The 17,064-nt window shown below is 42.5% G+C and overlaps 1 long non-coding RNA gene across 1 annotated transcript; it reads right to left on the minus strand.

The window, feature by feature from the left end:
- Window positions 1-910: 910 nt before the first annotated feature.
- LOC105710693 (uncharacterized) lies at window positions 911-15,283 on the minus strand. The gene is made up of 4 exons (XR_001105853.2): window positions 11,828-15,283; window positions 7,223-7,264; window positions 3,484-3,917; window positions 911-1,751 (listed from the first exon to the last, which is right to left on the minus strand). It is a non-coding gene; the product is annotated as an uncharacterized LOC105710693 (long non-coding RNA).
- Window positions 15,284-17,064: the final 1,781 nt, after the last annotated feature.

The raw sequence follows: 17,064 nt of genomic DNA on the forward strand, positions 1-17,064 counted from the left end.
CCCAATGATCTGTACACGACTAATGGCTCCCAACACATCTTATTCTCTCCCTTCTCTTATCCCTTCCTCCTTTTCTTTTCTCCTCTGGAGTTTCTCTGCCTAACCAAGTCCTATTTATCTACCCAGGCCCAGTATTTTCACTAGCTGCCTCCTAGCCCGGCCAGCCCACGGAGATCTTTCTGTCTTCTGAGCGCCTGGCAGTCACATAAGTGATGCTCTCCACCCTCCACTCAGCCCTTAGTTTTTTGTGCCCCACGGATTGCCCTCCAACCTCCCACCCTCCTCACAACCTCCACGCTGCTCCCTGCCCTCCATTCAACAATTCCAGGGAATCCCAGGTCCCCTTTCCTGTTCACATGGTTCTCTCTTTATAGGCAATCTCACTCGCTCCTATGGCTTTATTTATGACCAGCCACACAGGACAACCATTCTCACTTTAGAGCTCCAGCCTGGGTCTTCTCTGCAGAGCCTTATCCCCACATATTATGCAACTGTCCACTCAGCAGTTCCCCCATGTCATCTCTTCCTGCGTCCAGAAATGAACGCATGCTGTTTCTTGCCCCTGCAACCTGCTCATCCCTATTCTCTCTGTCATCTATCGCCTTGAATGTCCTTACCACCCACCCAGTTGCTGCTGCTGGACTCTGGAGAGTCATCCATCACGTGTCCTCCTCTTTGGCCCCTCACAATCCAACAATCACCATATCCCACGAACTCTACTCTTATTTCTTAAGTGTGTCTATGTCTCTCCACCTCTACTGCCATCAGCCCAGCCCAGGGCAAACTATCGCTTACCGAGACTTTCGCAACAACTTTCCAACTCATCCCCCAGACCCTCTCCCTCTCAATCCCTTCCCCCCACAGTGACCAGAGTGGTCTTTAAAAAAAAAAAAAAATTATGTCATTTTTCTGCAACAAGCCCTCCCAATGACCTCCCGAATTTTTTTTGGTAAAAATCCAAAACAATTACCCTGGTCTTCAAGACCCCCAGTCAAGCCCCTACTTTTCTTCCCAGTCTTGCTTCCCACTACTCTCTCTCTGTCTCTCACTCACTAGGCCATTGTCCAGCTCCACCCACGGAGTCTCCACCCAGCCTGCACTTTATTTTTCATTTATTTATTATGTATGTATTGGAGATGAAGTCTCACTCTGTCACCCAGGCTAGAGTGCAGTGGTGCAATCTCAGTCATTGCAGCCTTGACTTCCCGGGGCTCAAGCAATCCTCCCACCTGATCCTCCCGAGTATCTGGGACTACAGGGGCACACTACCACATCTGGCTAATTCCTAAATCTTCCATAGAGACAGGGGTCTCACTACATCACCCAGGCTTAGCATGTACTTTAGAAATGCCAGAGGAGCTTTAAAAACTAGCCCCGCCTCAGCCCCACACCTAGAGATTTTTGACTTAATTAGACTGCGGCAGGGCCAGGATATTGAGACTGTTGAAAGCTTCCCAGGTGATTCTAATATGCACTAAGTTTGAGAACCACAGGTCTAGACAACACTGGCCATCTCAGTTCCTTCAAAAGCACAAAGCTGTCTCCTTGGCCCATTCTGTTGCTTACACGCCCACCTGTTGTCCATGGCATGTTTGTAGCTCCAAGTTGGGTGTTACCGCCTCAGGGATTATTTAACAATGATCTCATCCTATCCAGGCTTCAAGAAGCTCCCCCTGTCATTCATAGTCAACATTTTTCTATTCTTCTGGTGAAATGATTTGTGGCCATGCCAGGCAGTGCCATATTGCAGCCTGAGGCAAAAGGAAAAATCAGTAATAGTGAACCTGTCTTTACTTACATATTTGCTTTTGAGACAGGGTCCCACTCTGCTACCCAGACTAGAATGCAGTAACATGATCATAGCTCACTGCAGCCTCAACCTCTTGAGCTCAAGGGATCATCCTACCTTAGCCTCCCAAGTAGCTAGGACTACAGATGCATACCACCACGGCCTGGTAATTTTTGTATTTGCTGTAGTGACAAGGGTCTCCCTTTGTTGCCCAGGCTAGTCTTGAACTCCTGGGTTCAAATGATTCACCCTTCTCAGCTTCCCAAAGTGCTGGGATTACAGGAATGAGCCACTGCACCCAGCCCGATCTTGCTCTGTCACCCAGGCTGGAGTGCAGTGGTGCAAACATAGCTCACTGCAGCCCCGACCTCCTGGACTCAAGCAATCTTCCTGCCTCAGCCTCCCAAGTCACTGGGTTACAGGTGTGAACCACTGTGACAGCAAAAGTTTTATATTTTATGAATCATAGATTCTTGCATTCATTTGCATTTTAAAAAAATTTTGCACTAAAAAAATTATCAAGTGTGATGGCTCACGCCTGTAATCCCAGCACTTTGCGAGGCCGAGGTAGGTGGATCACAAGGTTGAGAGATCAAGATCATCCTGGCCAACATGGTGAAACCCCATCTCTACTAAAAATACAAAATATTACCTGAGCTTGGTGGTGGGCGCCTGTAGTCCCAGTTACTCGGGAGGCTGAGGCAGGAGAATCGCTTGAACCCAGGAGGTGGAGGTTCCAGTGAGCCAAGATCGTGCCACTGCACTCCAGCCTGGCGATAGAGAGATTCCATCTCAAAAAAAAAAAATTATCTTGATAACTGAGCTTTTGGGGCCCCCTTACAATTTTGCACGCAAGGCAAGTGCTTCACTGGCTTTACCCTAGCTCTAGGCCTGATGTGTGAAGCGGCCTCTTTACTGCTTCTCCCCCACTGGCCTTGAAGCTTGGTGAACCCAGGGAGAGGCTCTAGTTGTTCACTGCATTATTCTCAGTGCCCAGCCCATCACCTGGTAGAGAGTCGGCATCCCGTAAATGCTCGTTGAGTTAATAAGTGACAGTCATCTCTTCTTAGCAGTATTTTTTGTCTCTTGATTAAACCGGAAGCTTCAGCTACCATACCTGTCCAAGATGGAGTTCACTGCTTCCTCATTCAGTTTAGAAACAAAGCCAGGTTGGCTAGGGGTTGACTTCCTCCCTCCCTCATTCCTTCCAGCTGCTGGCCTCCTCTTATCTTGGCTCAGTTTCGGCCTAAGTCAGTTCATCAAAATCTTTTTGTGTTCCTTGAATAAATTTTTACTTTACTTTTTTTCTTTTTGAGACGGAGTTTTGCTCTTGTTGCCCAGGCTGGAGTGCAATGGCACAATCTCGGCTCATGGCAGCAAGAGATTCTCCGCCTCAGCTTCCCAAGCAGCTGGGATTACGGGCAGTGTGCCAAGACGCCCAGCTCATTTTGTATTTTTAGTAGACACGGGATTTCATCATGTTGGTCAGGCCGGTCTTGAACTCCCGACCTCTGGTGATCCGCCAGCCGCAGCCTCCCAAAGTGCTGGGATTACAGGCGCTAGCCATCGCGCCCAGCCAATTTTTATTTTTCAAACATGCCTATCACAAAAATAATTTTCTAGGGTCTTGAAGATATCTTCCTGCCAAGTAAGATAGAATTAGAGAATATCCGTAGGGGTCAGGTACCACATACCTCTGAACGCATTCTGTTCACAGGCGCCTTGTCGAATGGCATTTCTGACTCCGTGGGTCCAGGGCAGAGCCCGAGAGCCGGCGTTCCTGACAAGCTCTCGGGCGACGCCGTTGCGGCTGGTCCCCAGGACACGCTGAGCAGCGTGGATGTAGACCAGGGTTTCCCAGCTCTCCCCGACGATATGAATCACCTGGGCTCTAAAAAGTAAAGCTTCCCAGACTCCTCCCCTGGAGATTCGAATTCAGCTGGTCAAGGACGGATCCCAAAGATTTTTATTTTCGGCAAGTACCTAGGGAAATTCATCTCTTCAGAAAACTGGGGCAACACTGACGGAGTCCAACGCCTTTCTCCGAAGAGGATGTTACAGGTGTGGCCGAGCAGTGCCAGGGAAGGAGCTCCCTACCCTGCTGTGCCTTCTCCCCCAGCTTTCTTCCCTGGAGGCCAGAGAGCAAATCAAACACATCAGCTGTCTGAAGAAAGTCTGCCGGAGACTGTGAGCCCCTTGGCAGAAGCTGTAACGTATTTTTAGGTTTTGCTATGTGGTTGTTTTATGTTTCTCATTTTATTTTATTTTATTTTTGTTTTGTTTTGTTTAGAGACGGGGTTTCACCATGTTGGACAGGCTGGTTTCGAACTCCTGACCTCTAGTGATCCACCCGCCTGGGCCTCCCAAAGTGCTGGGATTACAGGCATGAGCCACCGCGCCTGGCCCACGTTTCTCATTTTAAAGATATTTTATGGTGTAAGAGCAGCATGTGCAGCCAGGTGCGGTGGCTCGTGCCAGTAATCCCAGCACTTTGGGAGGCCCAGGCGGGTGGATTACCTGAGTTCGGGAGTTCAAGACCAGCCTGACCAACAAGGAGAAACCCTGTCTCTACTAAAAATACAAAATTAGCTGGGTGTGGTGGCACCCTCCTGTAATCCCAGCTATTCCGAAGGCTGAGACAGGAGAATCCCTTGAACCTAGGCGGTAGAGGTTGTGGTGAGCTGAGATCAGGCCGTTGCATTCCAGCCTGGGCAACAAGAGTGAAACTCCGTCTAAAAAAAAAAGCAGCAAGTGCAACATTGTGAAGGTAAAGAGAAACCTTGGCCGGGCGTGGTGGCTCACAAGGGTAATCCCAGCACTTTGGAAGCTGAGGTCAGGAGTTCCAGACCAGCCTGGCCAACATGATGAAACCTCATCTCTACTAAAAATACAAAAATTAGCTGGTCGTGGTGGTATGTGCCTGTAATCCCAGCTACTCAGGAGTCTGAGGCAGGAGAATAGCTGGAACCTGGGAGGCGGAGGCTGCAGTGAGCCGATTACACCATTGCACTCCAGCCTGGGTGACAGAGCAAAACTCTGTCTCAAAAATTAAAAACAAGAGAAAGCTGCTCATCCATCCCCTGCATTTACCTTCTTCCCCACCCCAGCGACCCCAAGTGAAGAATGGTAACAGCCTGGCAACGTTATTTCTTCAAACACGTACAAGCATTTATACACGCTCAAGGCTTTTGTTCACTGTTTTCACAGTGGAATCATAGTATATGTATTACTCGGCAACTTGCTCAACTTCCTTGGTTTTGGGGTTTTTTGTTTTTTTTGTTTTTTTTCTTAGTGACTTATTAGTATCCCTACTTGTCAAAAGGTAACAGATCTTTTTCTAATTTCTGTTTGCCTACAATACAATGTTTTTATATAAATAGGATTATACATGCTGGAAGGGCTCTTGCAATCTTTTTCCTGCTCTTTTTACCTGGGTCAATGCCCTCTCCCCTGATCCATGTTCATCCCTAGAAATGTCTCTGAAACATTTCTATAGTCATATATACTAACATATACACACATTCCCAAAGAGAAAGGACTTGTTTCTCTTTCACAAACGTAATGTCCGTTTCACAAACATTCTTTTCAGCAAATTGATTTCTCACTCAACAATATGTCCTGAAATATTTCTGGATCAATTGTTACAGATCTTATTATTTTTTAATAGTTTTTTAGAACTCCAGTCTGAACAGACCGGAGTTTAGTGGCCTTGTCACAGCTCCCTGCAACCTCAAACTCCTGGCCTCAAGCAAAACACTTGGATTACAGGTGTGAGCCACAGTGCCCAGCCACGCTATTTTTGCTGATTGCATAATATTCCCCTTTGTAGAGTTACCTTATTTTATTGTCAGTCTCCTATTAATGAGCCTCCACTTTTTGTAGCTTTTCGCCTCTTTGAAAAAGCCTGCATTTAACTTCCTTATACATGTGTTCCTATATACCCATTTGTGGGACCTATTTCTACTAGTAGAATTTTATGTCAAATGATATATATTTTTAAATCAAATAAATGTTGCCCTATTGCTTTCCTAAAACGTTACCACAATTTGCAGCTCCCCCAGCGGTGTATGACACCTATTCCCCACTCTCTACCTCTTTCCAAGGCAGAAATATTTATTGCTCATTTTAGTTTTTGCCAGTCTAATGGGTTCAAGTGGTGACTTCATTGTGACTTTACATTTCCCTACCTACTGCTGCGTTTGAGAATCTTTCCATATGTTTATTGAATTTGCTTTACTGTGAATTAATTGCTCAAATTCCATTTTCTGTTAGAATACTTCTGTTTCTTGCCAGTTTGCAACAACTACATGTTTTATGACATATATTAACCTTTTATCTTTCAGCTTCTTTGCAAATAACTTTCTAAGTCAATTCCTTTATTGATTTTAGTTATAGGTTATTTTATTTTGTTTTATTTTATTTTATTATGGTATTGAAACAGAGTCTCACTCTGTCATCCAGGCTAGAGGGCAGTGGCACAATCTCAGCTCACTGCAACCTCCGCCTCCCAGGTTCAAGGTGATTCTCCTGCCTCAGCCTACAGAGTAGCTGGGATTACAGGTATGCGCCACCACATCTGGCTAATTTTTGTATTTTGGGTAGAGATGGGGTTTCACCATGTTTCCCATACAGACTGGTCTCAAATTCCTGGCCTTAAGTGATCTGCCCGCCTTGGCTTCCCAAAGTGCTGGGATTATAGGCATGAGCCGTTGCACCCAATCTTGATTTTAGTTACAGCATTCTTTGCTGTACAGTAGTCAAATTTCTTTGAGGTCAAAAAAATCTAACATTTCTATTATGTGGAATTTCTGACTTAAAGTCACCACTGAAATGCAAATTGTTGAAAATAAATATTTTCTTCTGAGATTTTTCATTTTGTCCCTCAAAAGCCCTAATTCATCTGAAATTTATTTTGTATATGGTGTGAGATAGAATGACAACTTTATTTTCTTCTATATGGATACAAGTAGAGCAAACATTATTTATTAAATAAACTTTTTCATGCTGAATTGAGGTCCCACTTTTATCATAAATTTAAAGTACCTGTGAACTATTTCTTAATTCTCTGTTTTGCCACATTGATCTCTTTATTTCTATTCTAATCACATTCAATTGATTTCAAAGTCTTTAAATTACCATTTACAGTGGTTTTATTTATAGCATATTTTCAAGCATATGGTCTTTCATATGGACTTTACAGTAATTTTGCTAAAAATCTCTGTAAATATTCTAATTGGGAGTCACATGAAATATAGAAATTAGTTGAACAAGGAGAGCACATGGACACAGGGAGGGGAGCACTACACACGGGTCTGTCGGGGGGAGTGGAGGGGGACAGCGGGGGGTGGGGAGGTGGGGAGAGATAGCATGGGGAGAAATGCCAGATATAGGTGAACAGGAGGAAGGCAGCAAATCACACTGCCACGTACGCACCTATGCAACAATCTTGCAGGTTCTTCACATGTACCCCAAAACCTAAAATGCAATTAAAAAAAAGAAAGTTGTACAAAGAGAACCAACTTTTTTATTATGTGAAATCTTTTCATCCAGAGGGATATTGTATGTTTTTTATTTGTTTAGATCTTATTTCATATCCTTCAATAAAAGCTCATGGTGTTTTTTTCTAAGTATTTTAATTTTTTGTCGTGAGTTTGATGGAACCTTTCGTTCCATTCCATTTCTATCTTATGGAGCTTATTAAGAACACCTTATAAAGAACAGCTTTGCCAGGCGTGGTGGCTCATGCCGGTAATCCCAGCACTTTGGGATGCCAAGGCAGGCGGATCACAAAGTCAGGAGTTCAAGACCAGCCTGGCCAACATAGTGAAACTCCATCTCTACTAAAAATACAAAAAAATAGCAGCTGTGGTGGCAAGATACCTGTAATCCCAGCTACTAGGGAGGCTGAGACAGGATAATCACTTGAACCCAGGAGGCAGAGGTTGCAGTGAGCCGAGATCACAACATTGCACTCCAGCCAGGGTGACAATGTGAGACTGTGTCTCAGAAAAAAAAGAACAGCTTTTGGTTGTTTATTCTGTACTTGTCCACCTTATCAAACTATTGATATTCATTCTATTTGTTCTTTGTTATACTAGAATCTTACGTTGTACAACCACTTCATCCCTAATCACCACAGTTTATATTGTTTATTCCATTTTTTTTCCCGCTTACTGGCAACCCAAGTTGACCTCAAGTGATCCACGCACCTCAGCCTCCCAAAGTGCTGGGATTACAGGCACGAGCCACCTCGCCCGGCCTCTTCCTTCTTTATTCATAACTTCTTGATGAGCCACATTTGCATTCTTGGAGTAAACCTTCCTTGATTACCATGTGTTTTTTTTGCATAGCTTTGCTGGACTTTCCTTGCTCTTATTTAGAATTTTGCCTTTATTTTCATAAGTGAAATTTTTGGTTTTGTTTTCAGAGGGTCCTGCTCTGTCACCCAGGCTGGAGTGCAGGGGCGCGATCTCAGCTCTCTGAATCCTGCACCTCCTGGGTTCAAGCGATTCTTGTGCCTCAACCTCCCGAGTAGCCAGGATTACAGGCACCGGCCACAAGGCCCCGCTAATTTTTGTATTTTTAGTAGAGATGGAGTTTTACCGTGTTGGCCATGCTGTTCTCAAACTCCTGGCCTCAAGTGATCCTGCGTGCCGGAGCCTCCCAAAGTGCTGGTTACAGGCTTGAGCCACCGTGCCCGGCCTCATAAATGAAATTAATCCACACCTTTTTTAGGAAGTCTATCATTTCATGCTTTGATATTCTACAGCTTTTATCTATGGCCTTGAATAGTTTAGATAATATTGTGATGATCTTTTTTTTAAAAATCTTTTTAAAACTCAGCTGTGAAACCATCTGTTCCTTGTGCTTTTGCATGTAATATTCTTAGATTTTCAGCTTTTACTTGGCTTTTGCATATAACATTTATTAAAATTATTTTTGTGAAATATCTTCAGGCAAGAGAGGCACAAAGTTATATAAGACCATAATAATGAGTAAATGAAGATGTAACCTTAAAGCACAGACAAAACTCCAAAAGAAAACTCTAAACTTCTAATAATTCTTCTAGGGTAGTTGAAACAATGGACACATTTGTCACAGAAAACAGGATAAACTACAGAAATGCTACGTAGCGCTCTATCCAACATTAAATCTAGGTATAATCCACAAAAGGGAAAAACACTGAAATGCTCAATAGTTCAGTTTACGATCAAGAGAAACTACGTTGGAGAATGATAATATTCCTTCTAATTTCTAGCAATATTCTCCTTAAGAGCATATTTACATGGAATCTGTTTAGAAAGCACATTTAAAATAATTTTAAGTTTGTTCAATTCTTGGGTAATTGGCAGGTTCATTCCCTGCCTGGTGGATGATCACCAAATAGCCCACATTTGTTTGTTTTCTACCTTATACCCTGACATTCTTTTTCTTTTTCTTTTTTCTCTTTTGAGATGGAGTCTAGCTCTGTCGCCCAGGCTGGAATGCAATGGTGCTATCTCGGCTCACCGCAACCTCCACCTCCTGGGTTCAAGCAATTCCCCTGCCTCAGCCTCCCCAGTAGCTGGGACTACAGGTGCACATCACCACGCTGGGCTAATTTTTGTATTTTCTTTTCTTTCTTTCTCTCTTTCTTTCTTTCCTATGTTTGTTTGTTTGTTTGTTTTGAGACAGAGTTTCGCTCTTGTTACCCAGGCTGGAGTGCAGTGGCACGATTTCTGCTCACCACAACATCCGCCTCCCAGGTTCAAGCGATTCTCCTGCCTCAGCCCTGCAAGCAGCTGGGATCACAGGCATGCAATACCACACCTGACTAAAAATTTGGTATTCTTACTAAAGACAAGGTTTCTCCATGTTGGTAAGGCTGGTCTCGAACTCCCGACCTCAGGTGATCCACCCGCCTTGGCCTCCCAAAGTGCTGGGATTACAGTCATGAGCCACCACCCCTGAACTAATTTTTGTATTTTCAGTAGGCACAGGGGTTCACCACATTGCGCAGGCTGGTCTCAAGTTCCTGATCTCAAGTGATCCTCCCACTTCAGCTTCCCAAAGCACTGGGATTACAGGCATAAGCCACTGCACCCAGTGTAGCTTTACATTCTAAATGAAATAAGATGTACAGATAGTCTGGCTGGGCATGGCGGCTCACACCTGTAATCCCAGTGATTTGGGAGGCTGAGGCAGGCAGATCACAAGGTCAAGAGATTGAGAGCATCCTGGCCAACCTGGTGAAACCCCATCTCTAGTAAAAATACAAAAATTAACTGGGCGTGGTGGCACACACCTGTAGTCCCAGCTACTCAGGAGGCTGAGGCAGGAGAATAGCTTGAACCCAGGAGGCGAGGTTGCAGTGAGCCAAGATCACGCCATTGCACTCCAGCCTGGCTAACAAGAGTGAAACTCTGCCTCAAAAAACAAAAAACGTGTACAGATAGTCTTATTACTATTTGTATTTTTCAATAATGACATATAATGACATGTGTAGGCCCATAAAATAGGACCATTGACTTAGGAATATAAAACAAAGTAAGAGATCTAATGTACTTTTTTAAAAAAGGAGTTTCTAAAACCAAACGTTTAGCAGGTTAACAGTTATTTTTGTAAGAACTGTTTTGGCTCCCTGTCTTCTAGGCTGGGATAACAGTAGTAAAATTCGAAGATCACAATAATAAGTATAAATTACATCTAGGTTATTATGAGTTTTACTAATTTAAAAAAAAGAAGAGGAGAAAGAGAAGGAAAAGGAAGGAATGAGGGAAGAAGAAGAAAAGAAAAAGGAGGAGGAGGAGGAGGAAGAGAAGCAGGAAGAGGAGGGAGAAGATGAAGAAGAAGAAGAAAATGCTCTTTCCTCCCCAGGAGGGAAGCTTTTACTATTCTAGTCAGCCAGAACTAGGGTGAGAGAAGCAAGGCACACAGGTCACAAAATTGAAGGAAGCCACACTGCACAAGTGCCAGCCGCTCCCTTAATGCGTCCGCGAGATCAGGTGCTTCCTAAGGAGTGGGGTGCCTGGGTCCCAGGGCTGGCACTTGCACGACATTGCTTTAATTTCGTGCCCTAGGTATCGTGCTTGCCTCTCTGTAGTCCCAGTTCTGTTTATATTAATTTATTCCTTCTTTATTTTCTTTGGCTTTATTTTCTTCTTCCCATAGAACTTGTTCCATAGAAAAGCAACTAGTACTTTTATTTTTAGTCATTCTTCTTTATTGATAATAGTACGTCAGCCTGTAATATACAGATGTTAATATAAAGCATTCTTTTCACTGTAGTTTTTTAGTATTAGGTTTATATTGCTCTTTGATCCAAAGAGCATCCAGGAAGTATTCCTCCATTTATAAATAGGCTATTCTGATCACTTTTAAATTATTTATTTCTAGTTTTATTGAATGTGGCTACAAAAATCTCTCATTTCTATATTTGCTAAGCCTTTCTTTGTGATCAAGTACATAGTCAATTTTTATAACATTCTGTTGGATATGTAAAAAAATTCTGTGTTTTACTTGAGAAATTTAAGATTATATATCTATTAAACTAAGTATGTTGACTGTATTATTCTTCTATAGCCTTGTTTTTTGTATATTAGGTATGATTCTTAAAAATGTTTTAAAACCTACTCCATTTTGATCAAATTGTGTTTATATTCACAGAGTTTGGTACATATAAGTTTACTAATGGTAATTCCGCTTCACAAAATGTGCCTTATATTGTTAGATAACATTCCTCTTATAGTGCTTCTAACATTTAGTTCCTCCTTGTCTGACAATTAATTTTGCTAATCTCATTTTCTTTTGCATTGTATTTTCTTGGTATATTTGTTCATCTCTTTATTTTTAACTTTTCTTTATACTTAGTTTCTTTAAAAATTTTAAATATTTTTCTTCTAGACAGAGTATAGCTAGCTTATTTATATTTTTAACTCAAACTAAGTGTTTCTGACTTCTAATAAGAAAATCTATTCCATTTACATTTAGTGAAATGATTGGACTCTTACTATCTTAGTTATTGGCTTACTTTACCAAATATTTTCTGCTTTTACTTACCCTTATTTTTGCAGATTGATCATTGATAGTCCCCTTTCCATCTTCTTGATGATACTTCTCTTGTAGACTTTCATTCTTCTTCCAGCTATTTTCCCTTACCTGTTGCTCATAATCAGATACATGTTTATTTACCATCATATAAAAACCAGACGCATACTTCTCCCACCAAACGCTGTTTGTCCGCTGCTTCCACTCCCCATCCCAAACTTTAGAATACTTTCACTTCCCCTACCAGTTGCACAGCTACTACCCAGATGAGAACTTTGGAACATTTCCCTCCTTCCCACCCACCTCTGATACCCAGATTTGCTGAGATTCACTTATTATTTTTAGCACCAGACTGTTTTTAGAAGAGTCGTCAAGGCAGATGGTGATGTGATCAACTCAGAAAAAGAATAGACTTTTACAGCGTGGTGGACCCAGTAACATTCACAGCGGAAGGATGAGCTTCTCTGGCCTTTGAGTATACAGGAGCTGGTAATACATTTTCATTTGGGTGATGATCCCCTTTACTGTTAATTCTAAGATTTTATATTCTTCTGGTCCTTCCTAACTCTATTGAAGACTTTAACAGTTTATTTTTTCACCAAGTAAAAGGAACTGGTAACATATTCTTGGATGCTTTTTAAAGAGTGAACTGAAGATATGGAGGGCCAAGCTGCAGGTCTGCCTAGGTTAATTTCCATGTAGTCCTTTTCCCTCAGTGGTTGGCAATTTTCCTTATCGTAGCTTCCAGTGTTGTAAGTAAACAATCCATTGCCAGGATGACTCTTTCTTCTTTAGAAGTAGCTTGTTCTTCCCTGTAGAAACTTCTTCTTTTTTTTTGAGACAGAGTTTCACTCTTTTTGCCCAGGCTGGAGTCCAATGGCACAATCTAGGCTCCCCGCAACCTCTGCCTCCCAGGTTCAAGCGATTCTTGTGCCTCAGCCTCCCGAGTAGCTGGGATTATAGGCATGTGCCACCACGCCCGGCTAATTTTTGTATTATCAGTAGAGATTGGGTTTCTCCACATTGGTCAGTCTGGTCTCGAACTCCTGACCTCAAGTAATCCACCTACCTTGGCCTCCCAAAGTGCTGAGATTACAGGCATGAGCCACCGTGCCTGGACCTCAAAGAAACTTTCAAGATTTTTCTTTATTCTTGTAGCTCAGAGATATAATATGCCTAGAAGCATGTCTTCTGATCATCAGTCCTTCCTGGAAATCTTCTGTGTTGTCATTTTTGTTTTTTGAGAGACAGGATCTCACTTTGTTACCCAGGCTGGTCTCAAACTCCTGGTCTCAAGTTATCCTCCCATTTTTGCCTCCCAAAATGCTGGGATTATAGGCATGACCCACCACGCCCAGCTTCTGAAACTGTGAGAGACAAGTCTCTCTCTTCATCTCAGAAACTCTGTAAACATTTTTGGTCACATCTCTCTTCTGTTACATCCTTCACCTCCATTTTGGATTTTTACTATCTCTTTGTAATCTTGCGCGATGCTTTCAGATACATCTTTCTCTGACACTAATTCAGACATCAACAGTCACCACTTTCTTCTTCCATTTATCTTTTAAAAGTTCTGGTTCAATATCATCCCTTTTTGGTTCCAGAAAATCAGTTTTATTGTACTGCACTTATATCTCCTTTTCTCATTTTTTGGTCCAAGTTGTCTATGCCAGCAGCTATTTCTGTACTGAGGGTTCTGCTTATAATTCTCCCTGGCTACTGGACTCTATTAGGAATCTTCTTTTCCTTTGTCTGTTCACTTGGGCTCTGTTCCAGATACTGAGGTACCAGAAGATACAACACTCACAGCCTGATAGAAGGAAAAGCAGTCTCAGCCTCCCAGGCTCAAGGTTAGAAGCATATGGGTTGCCAGTTCTCTGGCAAGGGACTAGGAGGAAGCCTCTCTGCCCCCTTCTAGTCGCCTCACCTCTCTCTGACACCTTCACAGCAGTGGAGATAACCCATCTGGTCAGCTCCTCAAGAACCAGGGAGACCCGAACGCTCGTGAGGACCTTCCCCCGGGTCCCTTCCTTAGGGCTCTCTGATAGGGTTCCCAGGCGGGAAGACAGTCTTGCATCAGCTCTCTGATAGGATTCTGCTGTGGTCTGAAGCCTCATTCACATCCCAGGCCTTATCTGTCCCCTGCAAGCCCCAGCAGCTGCTTTTCTGAGATACAGATGGGTTAAAACTGCAAGTAGAAAAGAGTTCAAGCTGCTTTCTTTCCAGAATCCTGAGTTCCTCATGTCTCAGCACTTCTTGACATCTTTATTTTGCATTCTAAAGTGCTCAATAAATATCACTGAATAAATGCTACCACCCCTACCTCAAATCCTGTCTGGTGCAGGTTCCATCAATTATGATGCCTTTGGAAGCTAACTCTAACTGGCTTAAATAATGATTTTGGTTGGTTGGTTTTGCTTTGTTTTTTTAAATCTCACACAAAAAAAGGAAGTTCCAAGGTAGAGTGGGCTTCAGGGAGAGTTGACTGGGCCGCTTGGTAATGTCATGAAGATACAGTTTTTTTTTCATTTTCTCTGCTCCACCATCCTTGATGTTGGCTTCATCCTCAGGCTGTTAGCAAGTTGCCTACTGCAACAGCGGACACGGTAACATCCAGAGAATGGAAAATAGACATCATGGAGTTTTGCTCTTTTTGCCCAGGCTGGAGTCCAGGCAGAAGACAGCCCCTCTTATCTTACTGGCCAAAATTAGGTGACATGACCATTCCTAAACTTGGCAAGGGTAATGAAATTAATTACAGACCAAGCATCCCTAACCACGTCTGTTTGAGAAGATACTTAAAATCAGGGGACACCTGCTCACCAGCTAAATGCTCCAGTTCAGTAAGCAGTTTTTCACGTGACAACAAGAATAGCCGATATTTGAGTGTTCACCGTATGCAAGGCGCCTTACATACATTCTCCTTTAATCTTCATCACAGTCCCCTGAGGTGGCTAATACTATTATCCTTGTTTCACAGATGAGGTACCTAGAGCTTAGCTTTTACAAGGTCACACGGCTAATGGACCATCATTTCCCTCTTTATAGATTCCATGTGTCTATGAATGCAGCCTAGCATTGCAGTCAGGAACAGAAAATGTCCTTTACATATTAACTCCCTTGGACCCCATGTGAGAGCTATAATTAGGTCCTCTACTTTAAGACACTGTCTTTTCATGTTATGGAGCCTGGTAACCAGCTAAAAGCGTAAATCATTCATGGCAGACTAGCTGTGCCCTCCCTGCTGCTGCTGAGACTGTGCAGAGGCATTTGGCTATGCTGTGGAGGTTCACCATTGTTTAATTATATAACAAGCCCAAGAATCCTTTTATAAAACAAGTCTTAAGATCTTAACATGGGGCCAGGTGCGGTGGCTCACTCCTGTAATCCCAGAACTTTGGGAGGCAGAGGCAGGCAGATCACAAGGTCAGGAGTTCAAGACCAGCCTGGCCAACATAGTGAAACCCTGTCTCTACTAAAAATACAAAAAGTAGCCAGGCATAGTGGCGGGAGCCCGCAGTTCCAGCTACTCAGGAGGCTGAGGCAGAAGAAACACTGGAACCCAGGAGGTGGAGGTTGCAGTGAGCCAAGATCGTGCCACTGCACTCTAGCTTGGGCAACAGAGTGAGATTTTGTCTCAAAAAAACAAGAGATCATAATATGGAACAGCCAAAACCTACATATTAAACACTCTTCTTGGCTTGCCCATTTATTTTGTAAATTCCCTGAGGAACTAACATTTATCCAGGAAATCAAGTATTCTCTACTCCTTTCTACACATGAAACTCTTTGCACTGGTGGATCTGCAGTGTGTGTGTGTGTGTGTGTGTTTGTGTGTATGTATCAGTGGTTTTTCCCATTATAAAACATCTGAGGCAGAAGATATCTGAAGTTCTACTCAAACTTCCTTCCGTCCTCCCACCCTTAAAATAACCATTTGTTAACTATGTAGTGTATTTCTATAGACTCTTTTGCAATGTGTTTTTTATTTAAAATTTTTATTATGGAAATATTCAAATACACATAAAAATAGAGAAGAATATAATGAAACCCAACATGCCCATCCCCCAGCTTCAACAATCAACATTGGCAATGCATTGTGACATAGTTGACATCATAATATATTTAGTGACTTTAAAAATTATTTATTATAAAAAGAATCCAGTTCATTAAAAATTCAAGCAGTGCAGAAGGGTATAAAGTAAAAAATAAAAATCTTCTTACTCTCCCAAGACCCTTAATCTCAGTGCTCAGAAATAACTTAACAGTTTTCAATGTATCAATCTAGAGATTTTCTCTGAATAAATTATACATTTTTACAAATCTAAGAAAATTTCACAGAAGAAATCAGACCACAAATATATATTAATACTTGCTTCTTCCACTTAGTACTTCTTGGACTTCTCTAGAAGCAAATGCCTGCAGGCGGTCTGCATTCTTCGATGGTTGCAGAGTGTTTCACTGGAAAACAAACCTGACCCAGGAATGCAGGGAGGGTGAGAGCTAGTTGGCTTATAAGATAAGTAGATTCTATCTCAAAAGCCTGAGGCTTACAAAGTGGATTGCATACACATGAGAGAGTACAAAATGCCTACTAAAATGTGGGAAGAAATACTGTGACTTCCATTAATTTTTTATCTTATCCCTTAAAATTGTGGCAAACTTTAAAACATAATAATAGCAAACTTTAAAACATAATAAATAATTCATATCATTTATAAATAAATATTTCCATATTAGGAGTGTCTACTCAAGATTTTAAAATATGAGCTAAAAGATCAAAGAAGTTGGAGACCATCTGCATGCGATGGTTCATGCCCTTTGGGAGGCCAAGGTCAGGGGATTGCTTGAGGCCAGGAGTTTGAGATAAGCCTGGGAAAAATAGCAAGAGCCCTGCTTCTACAACTGTTTTTAAATTTTAGCTAGGCGTGGTGGCATGTGCCTGTAATCCCAACTATGGGAAGTGGAGGCTGCCGTGGGTCATGATGGTGCCACTGCACTCCAGCCTGGCCTATAGAAAACCTATCTCAAAAAAAAAAAAAGTTGGAGACCACTGTGCCAAGCAATTCTGATAAGTGCCCCAGAGAGCAAAGCTGCTTTAAGAGTGAGGGAGTAGGCTAACCAGCTTGTCCTGAGAATCTCTGCAACCCCACTGTCAGTGCCAAGTGTCTTAACAAGATGTGGAAGTCCCAGCCCAGTGAGAATTGCTTAGGTAAGGAGAACCTGTCCCTGGCAGGGAACGCTACATA

This window comes from Aotus nancymaae, unplaced genomic scaffold (genome assembly GCF_030222135.1).
Source record: "Aotus nancymaae isolate 86718 unplaced genomic scaffold, 86718_ANA_hifiasm-v0.15.2.pri h1tg000041l, whole genome shotgun sequence".
In the NCBI taxonomy this organism is placed as follows: domain Eukaryota; kingdom Metazoa; phylum Chordata; class Mammalia; order Primates; family Aotidae; genus Aotus; species Aotus nancymaae.